The sequence below is a fragment of the Hordeum vulgare genome, chromosome 7H (assembly GCF_904849725.1).
Source record: "Hordeum vulgare subsp. vulgare chromosome 7H, MorexV3_pseudomolecules_assembly, whole genome shotgun sequence".
Classification (NCBI taxonomy): domain Eukaryota; kingdom Viridiplantae; phylum Streptophyta; class Magnoliopsida; order Poales; family Poaceae; genus Hordeum; species Hordeum vulgare.
In genome coordinates, this window is record NC_058524.1 from 618,269,902 (window position 1) to 618,287,002 (window position 17,101).

Sequence of the window (17,101 nt, forward strand, 5' to 3'; positions counted from 1 at the left end):
TTGCACGTAATCAGGTACACTTGTCTGGGAGGAACTTATGAGATTAGTGCACTCAATGGAAACATGTGTCACAATTCCTATCTGTCGTTTTATTTATCTGAATATTCATGTGCAATTCCAGGTCATAGTTATTTCTCGGGAGACAGGATGTGGAAAAACAACACAGTTGCCTCAATTTGTGTTGGAGTCAGAGATACAATCTGGTCGTGGGGCCTTTTGTAATATAATCTGTACACAGCCACGAAGAATATCTGCATTGGCTGTTGCAGAAAGAGTATCCACCGAAAGAGGTGAAAACCTTGGTGAATCGGTAAGATGGAACTTCTGATTTGCTACCTTTTGTTATTGGCGCCCATCTCCATTGTAATTTTTGGCATACAACGCTAGCTTTTTCAATAGGTTGGCTACAAAGTTCGATTGGAGGGAACTAGAGGAAAAGATACACATTTACTTTTTTGCACCAGTGGTATTTTACTGAGATGATTGCTGAGTGACCGAAACTTGAATGGAGTGTCTCATGTATTTGTTGATGAAATACATGAAAGAGGGATGAATGAAGGTTGTGTCTCAAGACCTTATTATTTGCCCTTATGATCGTTTTGTTCCCCATTTAACTCATCACAATAATTAAATTATTATTGCTTTGGTCCGTCAGGTTTCTTATTGATCGTTCTAAAGGACCTATTGTCACGGCGGCCTGATCTAAGGTTGATATTGATAAGTGCTACTTTAAACGCGGAACTGTTCTCAAGTTATTTCGGAGGAGTGCCAACTATCCACATTCCTGTGAGTTGTTATTTTTTCGAATGTGAATTATATCACTGTATATACATAATGCTCATCTGCTAGCTTGTGTACATTTGGTATAACTGTGTAAGTGATCTTGCATCCATTGCATTCTTCCCCTGTATTCAGGGATTCACATATTCAGTGAGGGCGCATTTTCTGGAAGACATATTAGAAAGGACAGACTATAAGATGACAACAAGTAATCAACTTGACGATTACTGCCAAGATAAAGTGTGGAAGACTCCGAGACAGCTATTACCCAGAAAAAGGAAAAATCAAATTACTACACTTGTCGAGGTACTTGTTCTATATAGAGATTAGTGACTGCAATTATTGCTCAACATTCTTCAAATATTGTTATTGTACTATGCAGGATGCCCTTCAAAATTCGAACTTTGAAACCTATGGCTCAAGGACACGTGATTCTCTGGCAAACTGAAATCCTGACTGCATAGGGTTTAATCTCATAGAGGCTGTTCTATGCCACATATGTCGCAAAGAGCGAGCTGGTGCAGTTTTAGTTTTTATGACCGGATGGGATGACATTAGCTCTTTGAAGGATCAATTAAAAGCACATCCATTGCTAGGTGACCCAAACAGAGTGTTAATGCTTTCATGCCATGGCTCCATGGCTACTTCTGAGCAGGTAATTGATCAAACTGGCATGATGCGGTAGCTACAATAATACCTTCCAGTCATTAGTATATCTATGTTGCACAAGTATAGCTATTTTATATACAAAATACAAAATTCATGATGCAAAAATAGACAATCTAACCCGCTGCAACGCACGGGCATTTTTACTAGTATATATATATATATATATTATATATATATATATATATATATATATATATATATATATATATGGAAAAATACATCCTACCACCCAGGGGTAGTTACCCCACGTGTTCCATATACTACGACGCGGGAGTATATATACTAATTTATCATTTTTATTATGTTCATATACTATATATAAGGTTTTTCAAAGTGAGTTACATGAAAAAATTACAAGTTGATCCATAGTTTTTATTATATTTGTGAAATACGCATATATTTATATGTAAAAAAGAGCATACACAAAATATGATACATACTACCAAAAAAATAGTATATATACTACCTAAACATGATTATATACTACATACTACGCATACATACTCTCCGATTTGATAGATACTACATACAACATACAAAACACAAGTGGTGGTAACTACCAGCGATGGTAGATAAAATTTGTCCCATTACATGGAGACATTACAACTTGTAATGGTATTCTCCTTTGGGATCTATGACCTGGTTGAGCAAAAATCCCGCTATTTCCTCTTGAATTACTTGTACGCGATCCGTTGGTAGGAGCCGATCCCGCATGCCTTTCATCTTTATTAAAAAAGAAAAGATTAATATGAATATATTAGTTGTGTGTATATATATTAGATCGTAGTAAAAAGAATTGTGAATAGTGTTCTGGCAACTTGATGGGCATAATTTGTCATAAACACGAAATGCAACAAATAGTTATAAAAGAGAATATACCACATCTGAATCATAAACCGGACGAGGGCGTACGGGGACGGATATCAAAACCATGCCACTATGTATAACAAACAACGTATGGGTAAGAAAATTATACAAGTAACTATATATCTAAATCACAGAAACATGATTTTTTTAAAAGATAATAAGAACAAGAGGCTCACCAAGGTGGCAAGGTGGTGCCGGCAACGGACGGTGCGGGCGATCCACGATGGTTAGGACGGGGACGTGAAGGCACTAAGTAAACCACACCTACATATGCAAACTAAGAGTTAATTTAAGCTCAAATTGCATATAAATCAAATAAACTACCACATATAATTACTCACGAAGTAAAAACCACAAATCACTATACTTATAAAGCATTGCAAGAGCTAATCTAGCAATGAGAGATAAAAGGACAAAGTTGCTAACCTTTGTGATCACTTGGATGGATGGGGGGCCTTCAAATCTTGACAAATTTTGGGCAAAATGAAGGATGAGCTCGAGGGGAAGAACAGAGAGGAGAGGAAAGAGGAAGAATAGAGAGCTCGATCGCGGGCTGGACGAAGGGTTTATATAGGAAAGCCTTTAGTCTCGGTTCATGACACAAACCGGGACTAAATGTGAGCTTCTAGTACCGGTTCATGCCACGAACTGGGACTAAAGGTGCTAGTGAGGCCTAGCCTGACACCAGCCTGCCACTCCCCCCTTAGTCCCGCTTCGTGTCACGAACCGATACTATAGGTTCAACACGAACCGGGACTAATGATGCCCGCCCTCCTAGCCATTGGAACCGGCACTAATGGTCACATTAGTGTCGGTCCGTTTACAAACCAGGACTAATGTATCTCACGTAAAATAGTTTTTCTACTTGTGACCGAGAGCTAAACCGAGGCGCTCGGCACTCCACTTTCCATTGAAACATTTTGACCTGACAGGTGGACCCCGTGGACTCACATGTCATTGAAACATTTCACGTGATTTGATAATCTTTTAAATAAATAATATGAATCCGTAAAAGTTTTGTTTGCCCGCTCGGCATCCCACCGTTATATTTTGACCTGACAGGTAGGACCGTTGATCTCACGTGCCATGCATGCTCTGGGAAAAGAATGGCACTCCTGGAGTTCTACATTTACTCAGAGCCACCTGGTCTCCAAAAAGAATGGTAATACTGGAGTGCTACCTTTGCCAAGAGGTGCTCTCGGAAAGTTCTGTCCTATCGCTCAGGTGACACATCTTCCAAGCGCGAGCTCTGGGTAAATTGTGTATTTTCGAGTGTTGTTCTCAAAAATATGCCCCATTGCTTCTGTTGTAGAGTTTGTTTCTTCTATAATCCCTGCAATTGAAAATAAATACATATATTTTACTGCTATATCTTCAGTGAAAATTACATCATATCTAATGAATGTGGGAGCTCCTGGCTCCCTCGAAATTCCTTGAGCACATCACACACATATTCACATAAGCATAATTCATTCAAGTTCACATATGCTAATAATTCATACAAGTTCATAGAGCAAAAGAACGTTGCTCGATCACATCACACATAAGTTTGTATATTCATACATAGGATTAATTCATATAAATTCATAGTGCAAAGCACATGCAAATTCTAAGTTTCTAGTGGCGTTGCACACAACAAGGGCACATCCTCTATGTTTTTCGAGAAGGAGAAGGAGGAGAAGGAGGAGGAGGAGGAGGAGGGGCAACAGTTCCAATGCCCTGGTCTTGTATAAAGGCCAATAAAATGATAGTCATTAGCATTGCCCATCGATATAGTCAATGGTGGCTATATATTACAGGAATGCGCTATCTCAAGCTTTGGTTCGAGCATCTTCAAATTTTTGTTTGTTTCTACTTATTTCCTCGCTCTTGCCTCCTTTTCAGCATGCCGTCGTTGCTCCTCTTTAGCATCCCACCTCTTCAATAAAGCCTATAATATGGCATTAGTCTCATATATGTTGCAACAGTTCTACTTGGAGGCATCGGCATATATAAATGCTAACGGGGTGAACCTTGAGACATGTGACCTTACGCGAGGCGGCGTTTGGGCGACTTCGTATGGATAGAGTTGAGCTTATGCTCAACATGCGGATCTCATGGAGCTACGATGCCAGGGTGTGGCAATCGCCCCGTTGCAAATGAGGTGGCAGCCACCTCTCTTCCCCTGGCCAGCAATGACGACCAACTTTGGATCTAATGACCGGCTGGTACGTAAGTTCAACGTCCTCTCTGTGGGCCTCCTTGAAGATGGCTCTAAAGGTTTCATACTTATATTGTGCCAACTCGCTGCTGATATCCTTGCCATCATTTCCATTCTGAGCTTCTTTCCATGCATCTAGGATGTGGACCGGGCGACCATGCTCCATTTTTTGCAAAAGCAACCATCAAGCTTAATGAATGATGGTGGATCACGAGACAAAGTTTATCATCATATTGCACATACCATATGTTGCTTGAGAGTTGTCAGGTTGTGGCTCCCCTGGATGTGTACTGGGCATGGCATTTTCGCTCGATCATTACTTTTCTCAGTGTGTTGCGCCTGCCATGTTGAGTAAAATCAGAGATCAACCAATGGTTCCCCATAATATTGTTTCATCCATGGTTGCCTCGCCTAGTCACACATAATCAAATCATTGAGTAATGCATGGAACTAGCGGCGACTGACTCAAAGTAGAAGCAAGCAATGTTGCTACTTACCACCGATACTCTTCTTTCTTCAAATTGGTCTAGCGAGCAATTTTCTTTGTCATCTTTTGCCCCTTGTCATCCTGTTCCCGTGCTGCAGCGTGTGCTTTGCGTCGGAAAGTATCTTCCTGACAACTTTCATGAGGGCTTTTGTCGCCTGCTCTTCTTCCCCGTCCGCAAAAGAATATTGTTGCTGCCACAACAATGCATATGGCAGTTAATTACCAGGCGCCGGGTATGGAACAATGAAGTGCCAAAGATACATACAATACGGGAAGCATGAGATTTGCCGGAAGCATTGCACTTTGCCATCAATTTTGTCGGGATAGACACGAAAGACATATAATTTGCCGTCATATCCTGACTGCAAAGAACAGTTGACGGCAAATACATAGTTTGTCGTCTCTAATAAAAAATGCACACGTCAAAGATTCTTCGGCGTCAGCAGTTTTGTTTTATAGACGACAAAGTGCTCAGTATTGTCTATAAAGAAGAACGCGGACAACAAAGACTTTGCTGTTTGCGTTTTTCTCTACAGACGACAGACTGACCACTTTGTCGTGTGTAAAACAAAACCGCAAACGGAAAAGAAAAAGCACAACCCGTAGATCGATCCCATGGATCGATGACGTGGCAGCAGCATCCACCGTAGATGCAAATCCCACCCCCACCACTCTCCCTCTCCCATCCCATTGCCACACCCCACCCCAACCACTCACAACACCCCCACTTTGTCCACCCCGAGGTTCTCTCTTTCTCATGTCATAACCTCTACCCCTCAAATTCAGATCGAGAACCAGCCTACGCCACCGGCTTCAAGCTCGTCATCCGCCACCACTTCGGCCACCGGCGGCTGCGTCATCGGCCGCCGTCGCTCCCGCCGTTAGCCTCCGCCGTCGTCGCTTGGGCCACCGGTCGTCGTCCCTGCTCGGGCCGTCGTCCCTTCTCGGGCCACCGGCCGTCGCCCCCGCTCGGGCCGTCGTCCCTTCTCGGGCCACCAGTCGTCGCCCCCGCTCGGGCCGTCGTCCCTTCTCGGGCCACCGGCCGTCGCCCCCGCTTGGGCCGCTGCTTTGCCCATTCATAATATGCCATCAAGCTTTGTTGTTTCCTGGTTGATGGCAAAATCTTTATTGTATGTATACGGACCTTTGTTGTCTTAGCGCTTGATGACAAACTTACTGATTCCCTAGTGTTACGTTAAAACCTTCAATGATCTGGAGGGCCATGATGACATCGTGCTCGTATAGGTGAAACTACGGTGGACGTCATGCTCATCCAATGAGGGATGTCGTCATTATGTGAAGAGATGTTGTCACGTTTTTTATTCTCGTTTTAGGGAAGAGATGTCGTCATGTTGGCAACACCATGATCACCATGTGTTTTGACCGGCAAAGCATATACTACTACGCATCGCTTTATCATCGCTCCAGCCTTCAGGTCCATGATCGACCGAAGCAAATTAATCAACGAGTACGTACGCATGGAGGTGGAGACGGGAATCTGCGACCTCCCGGCCAGCGGACTGCCTGGCCCGCGTCGGCGTCACCTCGCTGACCTCTCCCGGCGACGCGTGCAGGCTGGCGGCCACTGCCGCCGTGCTCCGGGAAGCCGCCGACTCTGATGAGGTCTGGCGCAGCTTCATCCCGGCAGACTGCGCCGACATCCTAGCGCGGCGGAGCACCAGTGATGAGCGCCGCCGGGAGGGAGAAACGAACAAGCGGTTCTTCTCACGCCTCTGCGAGCGACTCCCCCGTTCTCCTCGATAGCGGCAAGCTGGTATGCTACTACATAACTAGTTCCATGTACATGTGTGTATCAATAGATAGAGATCACGTCTGACATTGGCATCTCTCGACCGGCCGGGTAAGAAGAGCTTCTCGCTGGACAGGCGTAGCGACGCGAAAAACTACATGATACAGGCGTAGCGACGCGAAAAACTACATGAAAAACTACATGTAATTGTGCCTTTCATTCGATTGGTATTTTAGAAAGAAAAATAAAGCCCACGTTGCATCTTTCACTTGGAGAATTATCAAAGAGCACACTTCTTTTCTTTATGAGGATTTGAAGGCAAAACGCTTTCCTAATTCATTTATCTAGAAAGGAATTCTCCCCCTAAACTCTCTCTTTAGGTTCTCTATTCTTAAAGTGTTGCACATGATATATATTTTCTTCAATATAGGACGCTCTTATTAACTCAAAATGGAGCATCAAACGAATAAAAACATATCGAACCACACCCGGCTTCTGCATACCTAGTGTGCACACAGCCAAATGGAAACAAGTTCAACAACAACAAAAAATGACATAATGGTAGCAGTAAAATCCTAAGAGACCAATACTATGTCCATGTCATAGAGGAGTGGACCGATCCTGACATTATGCTGCCACCCGTGTTGGGTACAAACTTCCTTGGCCACTCGGCCGGACCACATACACATCGCCTTGAACAACAGTTGATACTTTGTTCAGTGCAGCGTAAACCACATATGAAGACAATGTATACAACGTAAAATGACCTGGAAAGGACAAAGAGTTTTTCCCATTAAACATGATGGCATTTCTGCATAGCCAGGGCGGGCATAATAAGGCAAATGCTCCCACCTTATTATCATACTAAACTTATTTGATATTTCACTAAACCAGTGATCATATGTATTGCCAAGGTGTTGCAAATGGTTAAATCTTGTCATTTGTACAATCCTAATGCTAACTCAAGCATTTAATGTCCCCCTTGGAGTCTTGACTAGGAAAACATTCTCACATATCAGTCGTGGCGATCATTGTCCTAGAACAATTACATGTGGAAGAAAATCTCTAACTCCTTTGCTTGATCTTTTCAAAATCAAATTATGCATATCCCAATTGGAGTGCCAAGTTTGATGATGAAGTTTGTTGGAAGCATACTCCTAATGCTTAATTTTCCTCGAAAAGTAGGTACACTGTATTTCGCAGGAATTGGTTGGTGGTTCCAGCCATCTAATCTGGGCCCATTAGATCAAGAAAACTAACTTTGCATCACTTGAAAAGATAAGATCATTCCATGCAAAATTAAAACATTCTCATAGAGGATTCTTAGAAGTGCTTTACCAACAAGTGACTGCATCTAGATTAAAATCATATTGCAAAACAAAATTATCAGCTGCAATATTTGTTCACAAATTGGATATAGACATTTATTCTTCCTTTGCCATTTTGGTACACACTACTACAAAAAGCATTACACCCGTTGGTTCATCATTGGCTGGTCGGCTTCTATCTGTCAGTGGTGAACAATATAAATGAACGGTATATGATGACCCGTTAGCTCGTGTAGAACATCAATAACGGGTCATAACATGATCCATCATATATATATGGGTCAAGTGTCAAGCCGCATGGGGGCACACCCCGGACAGTCACTCACCTTTGAAGGGTCTCTTATATTGAAGGAACCACTAGGGATCAGACTACTGATCCCTAGTGTTCCATCAGACCAGCGCACCACCGTAGATGAGAATGCTTCTCCTCGTTGGATTAGTATGGAGGTGGGTCCCCTTTTGTAGGTAGTTTCCATGTGTTTCGCTTCATAGAATTAGTTGCACCCAAAAATCACGGTGGGTTGATTAGCATTGGAAACGTGGGCTCACAGTTGTTTCCATATAATTTGCTTTGTCAAAGTAACAACATCCGAAAATCAAGCGAGGAGAAAACTGAATATCTATTTATTTCGTTCTTTCTACTTTGTATTCACATATTTCCTATTCAATGATTATTTTTCTACTGCTCCCAGAATTTGCTTCTGGTGCATGTTGATTTTTCTTAGATCTAATTATAAATTTATTCTGCTATTAGTGAAAAAAATGCTTCAATTTACTACTGTTTTTCTCTCATGGAACATATTTTATTTCTATTGTTACTCCGGTTGCTTCTGACACTACTCATATTTGCTTCCATTAAACAGAAACTATGATTCCATGTATTTTTTTCACATACTTCCATTAATCACGTAGCTTCCATATACTACCATCCTGCATGTATGTTTTCATACACGCATGATACTTCCTTCATTCCGTACTTGTTTACGTCATGTGACAAATATGCTTCAAACACTACAAAACAATACTCCATGACTCGTAGTCGCTTCTTTGCCCCCAAATGATTCATTTTCTACTACTCCCTCCATTCCTAAATATATGTCTTTATAGAGATTGCACTATAGACTACATAAAGGAGAAAATTGAATGAATCTATATTCTCAAGTATGTCTATATACATATGTGTGTAGGTCATGGAGTATTTAGGAACGGAGGAAGTATGAAGCATGTGTGGTTGTATTTGAAGCACAATTTTATTATGGTTGAAGCACGGAAAATGTAGTATAGATGCATTGTGTGCGCTAGTGAGAATAGTTTGACAATTGCTGAAGCAGTAACAAAAGAATTACCACGAAGCATTACCATTGTTAAACTAGGTTGTGTAAAGAACGAAGCAAACAAGCTAGAAACAAGCTATATATGATTTTGAAGCATGAAGGTTAATACACAGAGCCAGCAACATTGTATGTGTGACAACAAAACAATGCATTCCCACTATCAGGTGCGGAGCCATTCACGTCGATGAATTGGGGGTGTCAACCACTAGAAGCATCAGGGAAGACGGCTTCTTGAACAAGGGGGCGAAGTCAAGATGGCATCGAGTCCACTATGAGCAGCAGGGTCGGAGTGTTGATTAGGAGAAGCACGGATGCACTGGTGCAATAGGATAGGCCAACCAGCCGTCGAGATGATTGCGTCACCTTCCTGTTACATTCCTTCTCCGTGTCGTCCATTGATGTCGTCACCGTCGTCACCTCCACCCACACTAGCAACCTCCGCCAGCTAGGGCAGTGGAGGACAAGAGTCATCGTTTGGCCTTGTGAGATGCCTTCACTCCAGAGAAGGGCCGGTGCACGGCAATCTGCAATGGAAACCACATGCCAGACTGACTAATAATACAAAGAAGCTTGAAAATATACATACCTAAAGCACTGGATGTTTAAGGATGGATACTTAGATGCATGGATTCTGAAGCATAAATTTGATGCTATCTCAAAATAAGCCATACCTAGTGGAAAGATAAAACTCTGAAATTAGAAATTAGTGGAAACATAGAACTCTAAAATTTGCATGTGCATCATTTTTGTAATCTGCAAACAAATTTTATCCAAATTGTTTAGCACTGTTAATTTTCACGCAAAAATGAGGCAGGAATAATAAGAACATCGATCAAGTAAAATAAGTTACAATCAATCGGTCGTGAAATTGTACTTCAAAATAAAGAACAAAAAGGGGAGAATCGAAATCTTAGGTCAGATGCAGACGCGAGGCGCAACTTTTTGCAGTTGCCCGCGCGTGTTTCATCTCTGCCTAGATGGGCTGGCACAGGAGGCGAGTTGCACCAGCAAGCTCCTCCACTTGTTTAGCCTCTCAGACTGCCTGGGTGAGCCTATTCCCAGCGGTGATGGGTACTGATGGTGCTGCTACCAGGTGGTGGAACAGGGGAAGGGGTGGGTCAGTTGAGGTGGGGATTGCGCAGGGGAGGTCACCGAGATGGCATGGTGGATCGGGAGGAGACGATGCCCTTGGGAGAACTGAACCGAGCAGAATCAGGGGAGATGCGTACACAGATATTTTTTGCGTGAATAGCGGTTCGTTTGTATGAGGGGTGGTGGAAGCACACCTCTCGCCCGAGCGATGAAAGAAAAAATAGATGGTGCAGCATCGGTCTGACGATTCGGAAGGATCAGTCGTATGACTGAAAGTGTTTCCCTATATTGAATGTCATTGGTGAGGTCTCACGGTTGCTTCTCCGTATTGCCGACAGTTAGGCTAGGCATTTTATAAGCGTCTATGACCTCTCCTCTTCTCTAAATACTATTTAATCGCAAACTTCCTTCACCCTTTGTCGTGGGAAATGATCCTGACAATAGTACCAGGGGTACGAACTAAGGGCGAAGTCTAGTTAGGCGCAGTGGATACACTCGGATGTATGAGTTCGGGCCCCACTTGGGAGTGGTAAAGACCCTATGTCTCGAGCCCTGAGGCTGGTTTTTTCTTATGGGGTGTCTGAAAGTACAGAATGCTTAACCCTTGAGCGAGAGCCCGGAAGTGGCTTATATAGAGTGCGCCACGACCAACCGAGCACCATCACTAGGGCTTTTAATGCTAATAACTACGGGAGTTACTAGAAATGATGGTTTTAATTATAGCGTTACTAGTAACGCGGGTCTTCATGGGCCTTCACGCAGGTGTTTAAGTCCTTGGCAGTTGCAGTCCCTTCGTTGTCCCTGCCTTGCTGTGGACTGAGTGCTGGGGAGCGTCCTACTGCCGCAAAGCAGGTCGAGTGACCTCATGTGACCGAGAGAGGGCACCATGACCGAGTGAGGTTGAGACTATCACGATGACTTATAGGACACTGATGTCCTTACGGGTACTTAGGTGGGCCCTATGGAAACGGGTCCGTAGGCCTACCCCTTAAGTATAACCCCGTCACGCTTCACTCACGACGTCTCCCCACATCCCGTAATCCTTCTTCATTCCTCCTCGGACCTCTCCAAGAGATCCACCTCGCCACTGGTCTTGCGACCCCACTATCTTTCCCCACAAACCATCGCACACCTATCATCGGATGTGTGTGGCCATGCGGACCATTCTCCACCAACTGCCTCTAGTCGTTGGATGACCCTCCCCAATGGACGACAACATGCGCCCATGCCTTCCCTCAGATCCAGGTAGCACACCAACCTCCATGTCGACGGATTCGCCTCCCTAATAGATAACATTCCTTGTATTTGTGTGCCTGAGCCAATCGTTGGATCTACAGACCTATGTATCCTCTCTAGTTGCTACGCTTAACGCCGCCTTCTAACATGTTGAATCTGGAGGACCCCCGCTTTCCCTCGGATCCACCCAGACATGAAAACACAGTGGTGTTGGATGTGGTGTCATGTACTCATGAACGGTTATAGGCCCGGTGGAAAATCCTACAACCCTCTGGTTTGGGCTCTCGTTGTCATGTGACGACGATGAGTTCACTACGCCACAATCATGGATATAATGATCAATATCCAGTATAATCATGTATGCTCTGGGTGGCCATCAAGTCAGACATTGAGCTGATATGATATTATCCTACACGAACCCATGACATGCTCATGCTCATGTTATTTCCTGAACTGATACTAAACTCACGTTCATTCACTAAATTTTAAGCATGACCAATTTATGTTTATGCTATAAGATCTCCATTGTTTTCTGGAAATGATGCTATGTCGATTCCATGTTTTTAAATTTTAATTTCATAGGAGAAATGCTATACATGGTTAATTGATTAGGATCATGTTTTTTTTAAATAGAACATATAATTAATATGCCCATGCTATATGTGTCCGCTGATGCTCTGTATGTGTTATGTTCATGCTTACTCCCTCCGTCCGGTGAAGAGTGTACGTTTGGCTTTACAATTTGTTCAACAAAGAGTGTACTTTTATCTTTCTAATACACTTTAAAGTAGAAAAAATGCTTCTCTCTCATCACACGGTAATCAAGACCAATAACATTCTACACATAGTCTCCTTAATTTCTACATGCACTTAATTAACTCATTGGGGGTGGGTAATTAAAGAGGACAGAGATGGTGGCTTGCATCTTTCTAATGCATTTTTTACTTCACTTTATAATTTATCCTAAAATGTTTATATGTACACTTTTCACGGACGGACGGAGTACCCCTTATTGCTCATGTTATGCTCCTTACAATTCATGATATATCTATTCATGCAATATATGTGCTTTGTTCATGCTATAAATTTATATTGTTAATTATGATTCTTTTAATTTTAATATGTTTCATTCTTATCTTCTCTATTCCCTCTCACCTGATCTGAAAAAGTCACTATTTTTTACCCCTTCACCTTATTCCCTCTCATCTGATATACACTTATAGTTTTCTTGGTCTTCCCTCGTAACTAAACACTTCAATTGATAAGAACCAGAGCTACATTTGAATTAAGTTGAGTACTCAATGATGGTGGGAACTAGAGAGTTCTGTTTAGTCATGGGTGGAGATACTAAACATGTGGACTTTTCATAACTTTGCGCACATTCGTGGATTTTATATGGATTATAATAACATAAGGTATGCTTGTGTGTATGATATGCAAGCCGTTCTTCCTATGTTAATCTTGGTCTGATTTGCTAGGTACATAAATTGGGTGGGCCCTCCTAAAGTATTGGCACCAATTTAGACTTTGCCGGTGATGAACTTGAAATATTTTGACTTAAGAATATATTCCCCGCTTTTGCGTCAAGTGACAATAAATAACACAAACTCCTTAAACACATGCAGGAAAAGTTAGCATACATTTTATGACCGATCGTAAGGTCTAATATGTTATTTGACATCTATACTTTTCTATCTCTCATCACGTACTTCAAATTATTATTCGCCCATCCCAAACAGTTTTTATACGATGGGTCTCTTTAGATTTTGGCAAAAATCGATGATGAGAAATCTCCATAACATGACTATGTGTTTTAGGCCTAAGGATTTGGTGGTAATTCCACTAAAGCTATGTTGTAATTTGGGTAACAAATCACAAACTATGTCGTGTTTTAGGCCTAAAAATCGCAAACTATGTTGTAATTTGGGTAACATAGGAGGAATATATATCTTTGCCTTTTTATTCACCATGGACCAATGATGAAACTCGAAACCTAGCATATTGAAGGTGTGCCTAGCTTTGGTTGTAAGTGTTGTGGAATAAGTGGAATTCCGTAACTCATGCAACCAAAGCTGGCATACCTTCTATGTATGGCATAAGGTTCATGTTGCATCATGGTAAAGCGACAACATTTTTGGGTTTGCCTTATGTATTGTTCTCGATCTCAGTTTGCAACCCATTCTTATGAAGTCACTGATCGCGGTTGAGTTGTCACTGGAAGATAGTTATTTGTTTCTAACCACTAATTTGTACTTATGCTCTTTGTCCTCGTTGGTCAAAACTTGATTAGAGTGATGGATTTGACAGTTCTTGATAGAGCTTTGGGCATATGAAGAGCATCGACAAAAGTAACAAGATATGCTCTGTTTTTCAACAGTACCTAATTCTTGGAGATCATGGGAGAGTCATCATAACGAATTCCCTTTCTTCAAGAAGCTAGGAGGGTTGGGTTTCTAAACTTCTTGATAAAGTTAAGTAGTGTTGTCTTATATGAAGTTGCCTGATTTTTTAGGAGAGTATTTTGTGCGGTGTGGCCATATTTTCTCAACAGTGACGCGTCTCGATTTTGCTAGCATCGCACAAAAAGAACAGATAGTTCAGCCTCTAGTAGGTACAATGTACAAGCTCATAGAGCAGATCTAAGAAACTTAAAGTGGTGCTTTAGTCTGCATTAACTTCCTTTGCTCCGCTCTTAAACCCTTTGCACAAGCGTTTGCTTTTGACCACTAGAAGTGGACAACGTCTCGGGTGTCCATTTATCTTTTATTGTTTGCTTATTTCATAGTTCTTGAAACTGTGTTCTAATGTCATCGTATTTGCCCTATCATATTTTAGTTGGAGAAGGTGGAACCAAGACCACATGGCATGTTTATGCATTTGCAACACATTACTTGTGGATTCATTGTCATCTCTAGTGTACCAAATGCATGGTGACAATGGAGTTCTTTAGTTGGCCTGTTATCTGAATCTCGTACACCAACTGGAGACGTTGCACTTGGATATGAGTGCCATTTTGTTGGTATAGTTATGACCTGTACTAGGATTGCTTCTAATGGACTGGTTGTTAATGTCCAAATGCACATGATGTATAGGCCCCATGAGGTTTCGGCGCCTGATTATTTTGTGCATGAGGAAGGCCCCCACATGCATCGCCACGATTAGCTCAGGAGCATCTACATCAGCAGATTCCGGTGTTACACGGCTTACACATGCTTGTGTGTTGTATCTTGGAAAATGCTTGTGTTCTTGAGCACATGATATTACAACCCTAAACCGTGACTTGGATATGCTTTGATCCGGGCAATGAGATTGAGAATATCAACGTCGAAGGAAGATTTCTACCGGGGGTTTGCCAGTGGGAATGACTTACCTTAGAGCACTTCGGTAAGGCGATGAACATGCTTATGTCTAGAAAATCGATATTTTGTAGTCTATATATTAAGACATTAACTATCTTCACTAATAGCAAAATGGAGACACCATCATCATGTCAATTGTGCAAGTCAAGGTGCGCCAACAGCCTTGCAATGGGACGCTGTTCGGCATCTATTTCAAGCCGAGTTTTGTTCCTACAATGGTAACAACTTATATGAATCTTCTAACAGTTTTTTTGTTGTTTTGTTTTTATTGCTATTACTAGTAATGCATTGTGTGTGTTTTATTGCTATTACACAGATCGTCTCATGCAATGTGAGATTGGAATTCAATGAGATGACCGTAGACATTGTGACCTTCGAGGCTCCTCGGGGTCCTACACTTTGGAGGTCAAGAAAGGATGAAAGATGTCTGGGATGGGAGGATATGGATGGGATCATTTCGTCACCCACATGCGTCTCACTGGGGATGAATTGATCAAATTCGTCTTCAGAGGATGAAGACCAAAGCTGGTTGTCATCCATCTCAACACAAATGAAGATGATGATGAGGACCCACTTGATGAAGCCCATTATGCCCAAAGAATGAGGTTGGGCAAGGAGGAAATGGGAAACCTCTGGTACATACTTCCCCCACGTGATGACTACGTCGAGGTGTCATTCTTGACCCGTCTGACAAGGAGCAATTTTACCCACCATGTCATGCTATGTTACTTAGTGTAGTAATTTGCTTAGTGTGGAATCTGTTGATGTGCTTAGCGTGTGTAGAATATGATTTATATGCTTTGTGTAGAATCATAATTGATATGCTTAGTGTAGAATCTGATTGATATACATATTGTAGAATCGATCTTATTGATATGCTTAGTGTAGAATCCGATGATATGCTTTGTGCAAGGCTACTTAATTGATATATTTTTTTCATAAATTGCTTAAGAGGCTATCTTTGTGTTGTGGCATCGAGGCTGATGAAGCATGTTATGCTGGAGTAGGCCTTACACGGGCTACATCACCACCTGTGCGTACGCAGTAGACACGGACGGTCGCACTATCTTAAACTCGGTGGGGATGGATCATCATCCTCATTGGCAAGAATCTTCAGGTTGGACTAGCGGTCTTAGTCACTATCAGAAACACCCAATGCGAGGGAGGAGGTTCATTGGGGATGAGCCGGGCCATGCCGCCCGCCCCAATGGATTTTCATGATATATTATATACCTATGCACTCAATCCAGTTTACCTCGTGATAAGTGACAGCCGTCCGTTGTGTAACTTGTAATTACTTTTGAGTAGTATGTTCTTGTTGTCCTTTCGTTTAAGTGCATAATTAATGCATTTATTACGGATTTATATATAGGAATGGAAAATTTAAAAGTATTTTTCTTGTGAATTCGTACCTAATGCTTAATACATTTTGTTAATTGTGTTTTAGTATATGAAGATCATTGAAACAATGTTGCATAATAATGTAGAATATGGCTATTTTTTTAAATAATACATTTATTTTCATGATTCTGAAAAATAATACGCATGTTGAAAGTTTCTCAAAAATAGAATCCAGTTCAGTCGGCTTCAGCGAAGCTGACAGGTTCCAGTGGGCTTCGTTGAAACCAAGAGGTACCGATTCCAGTTGGCTTCGGCGAAGTCAATTAGTAGTAACTGGCTTCGCCGAAACCAGTTAGTTGATGCCACATATTTTTCATCATAATTTTATCCCTAGTTTTCCGCCACCCTCTCCCTAGTTTCGCGTCACCTTCTCCCTAGGTTCCCACCACCTTTTTTCTCCATTCTTTCCTGCCATCTTCTTTCACGCGATTCTTTCCCTAATTGAATAGGACGAATAGAATAGTTTCATGTGACGAACTCATAAGTAGTGACACCCTACTGAATGAGTTGTGTCAAGCATTAATTCGTTGCGGGTGGCCTTCACGGACCTTTGAGGAGATACAGAAAGAACTTCTCATGTTGCATGGAAGATGGATGA

General features: G+C 42.0%; 2 long non-coding RNA genes across 2 annotated transcripts; both read left to right on the forward strand.

Annotated features, from left to right (window-relative positions):
* The first annotated feature begins 773 nt into the window (after window positions 1-773).
* LOC123412223 lies at window positions 774-1,386 on the forward strand. The gene is made up of 2 exons (XR_006613451.1): window positions 774-1,086; window positions 1,163-1,386. It is a non-coding gene; the product is annotated as an uncharacterized LOC123412223 (long non-coding RNA).
* A 12,208-nt stretch (window positions 1,387-13,594) lies between these two features.
* LOC123413655 lies at window positions 13,595-16,250 on the forward strand. The gene is made up of 3 exons (XR_006613792.1): window positions 13,595-15,127; window positions 15,210-15,320; window positions 15,419-16,250. It is a non-coding gene; the product is annotated as an uncharacterized LOC123413655 (long non-coding RNA).
* The last annotated feature ends 851 nt before the right edge of the window (window positions 16,251-17,101 follow it).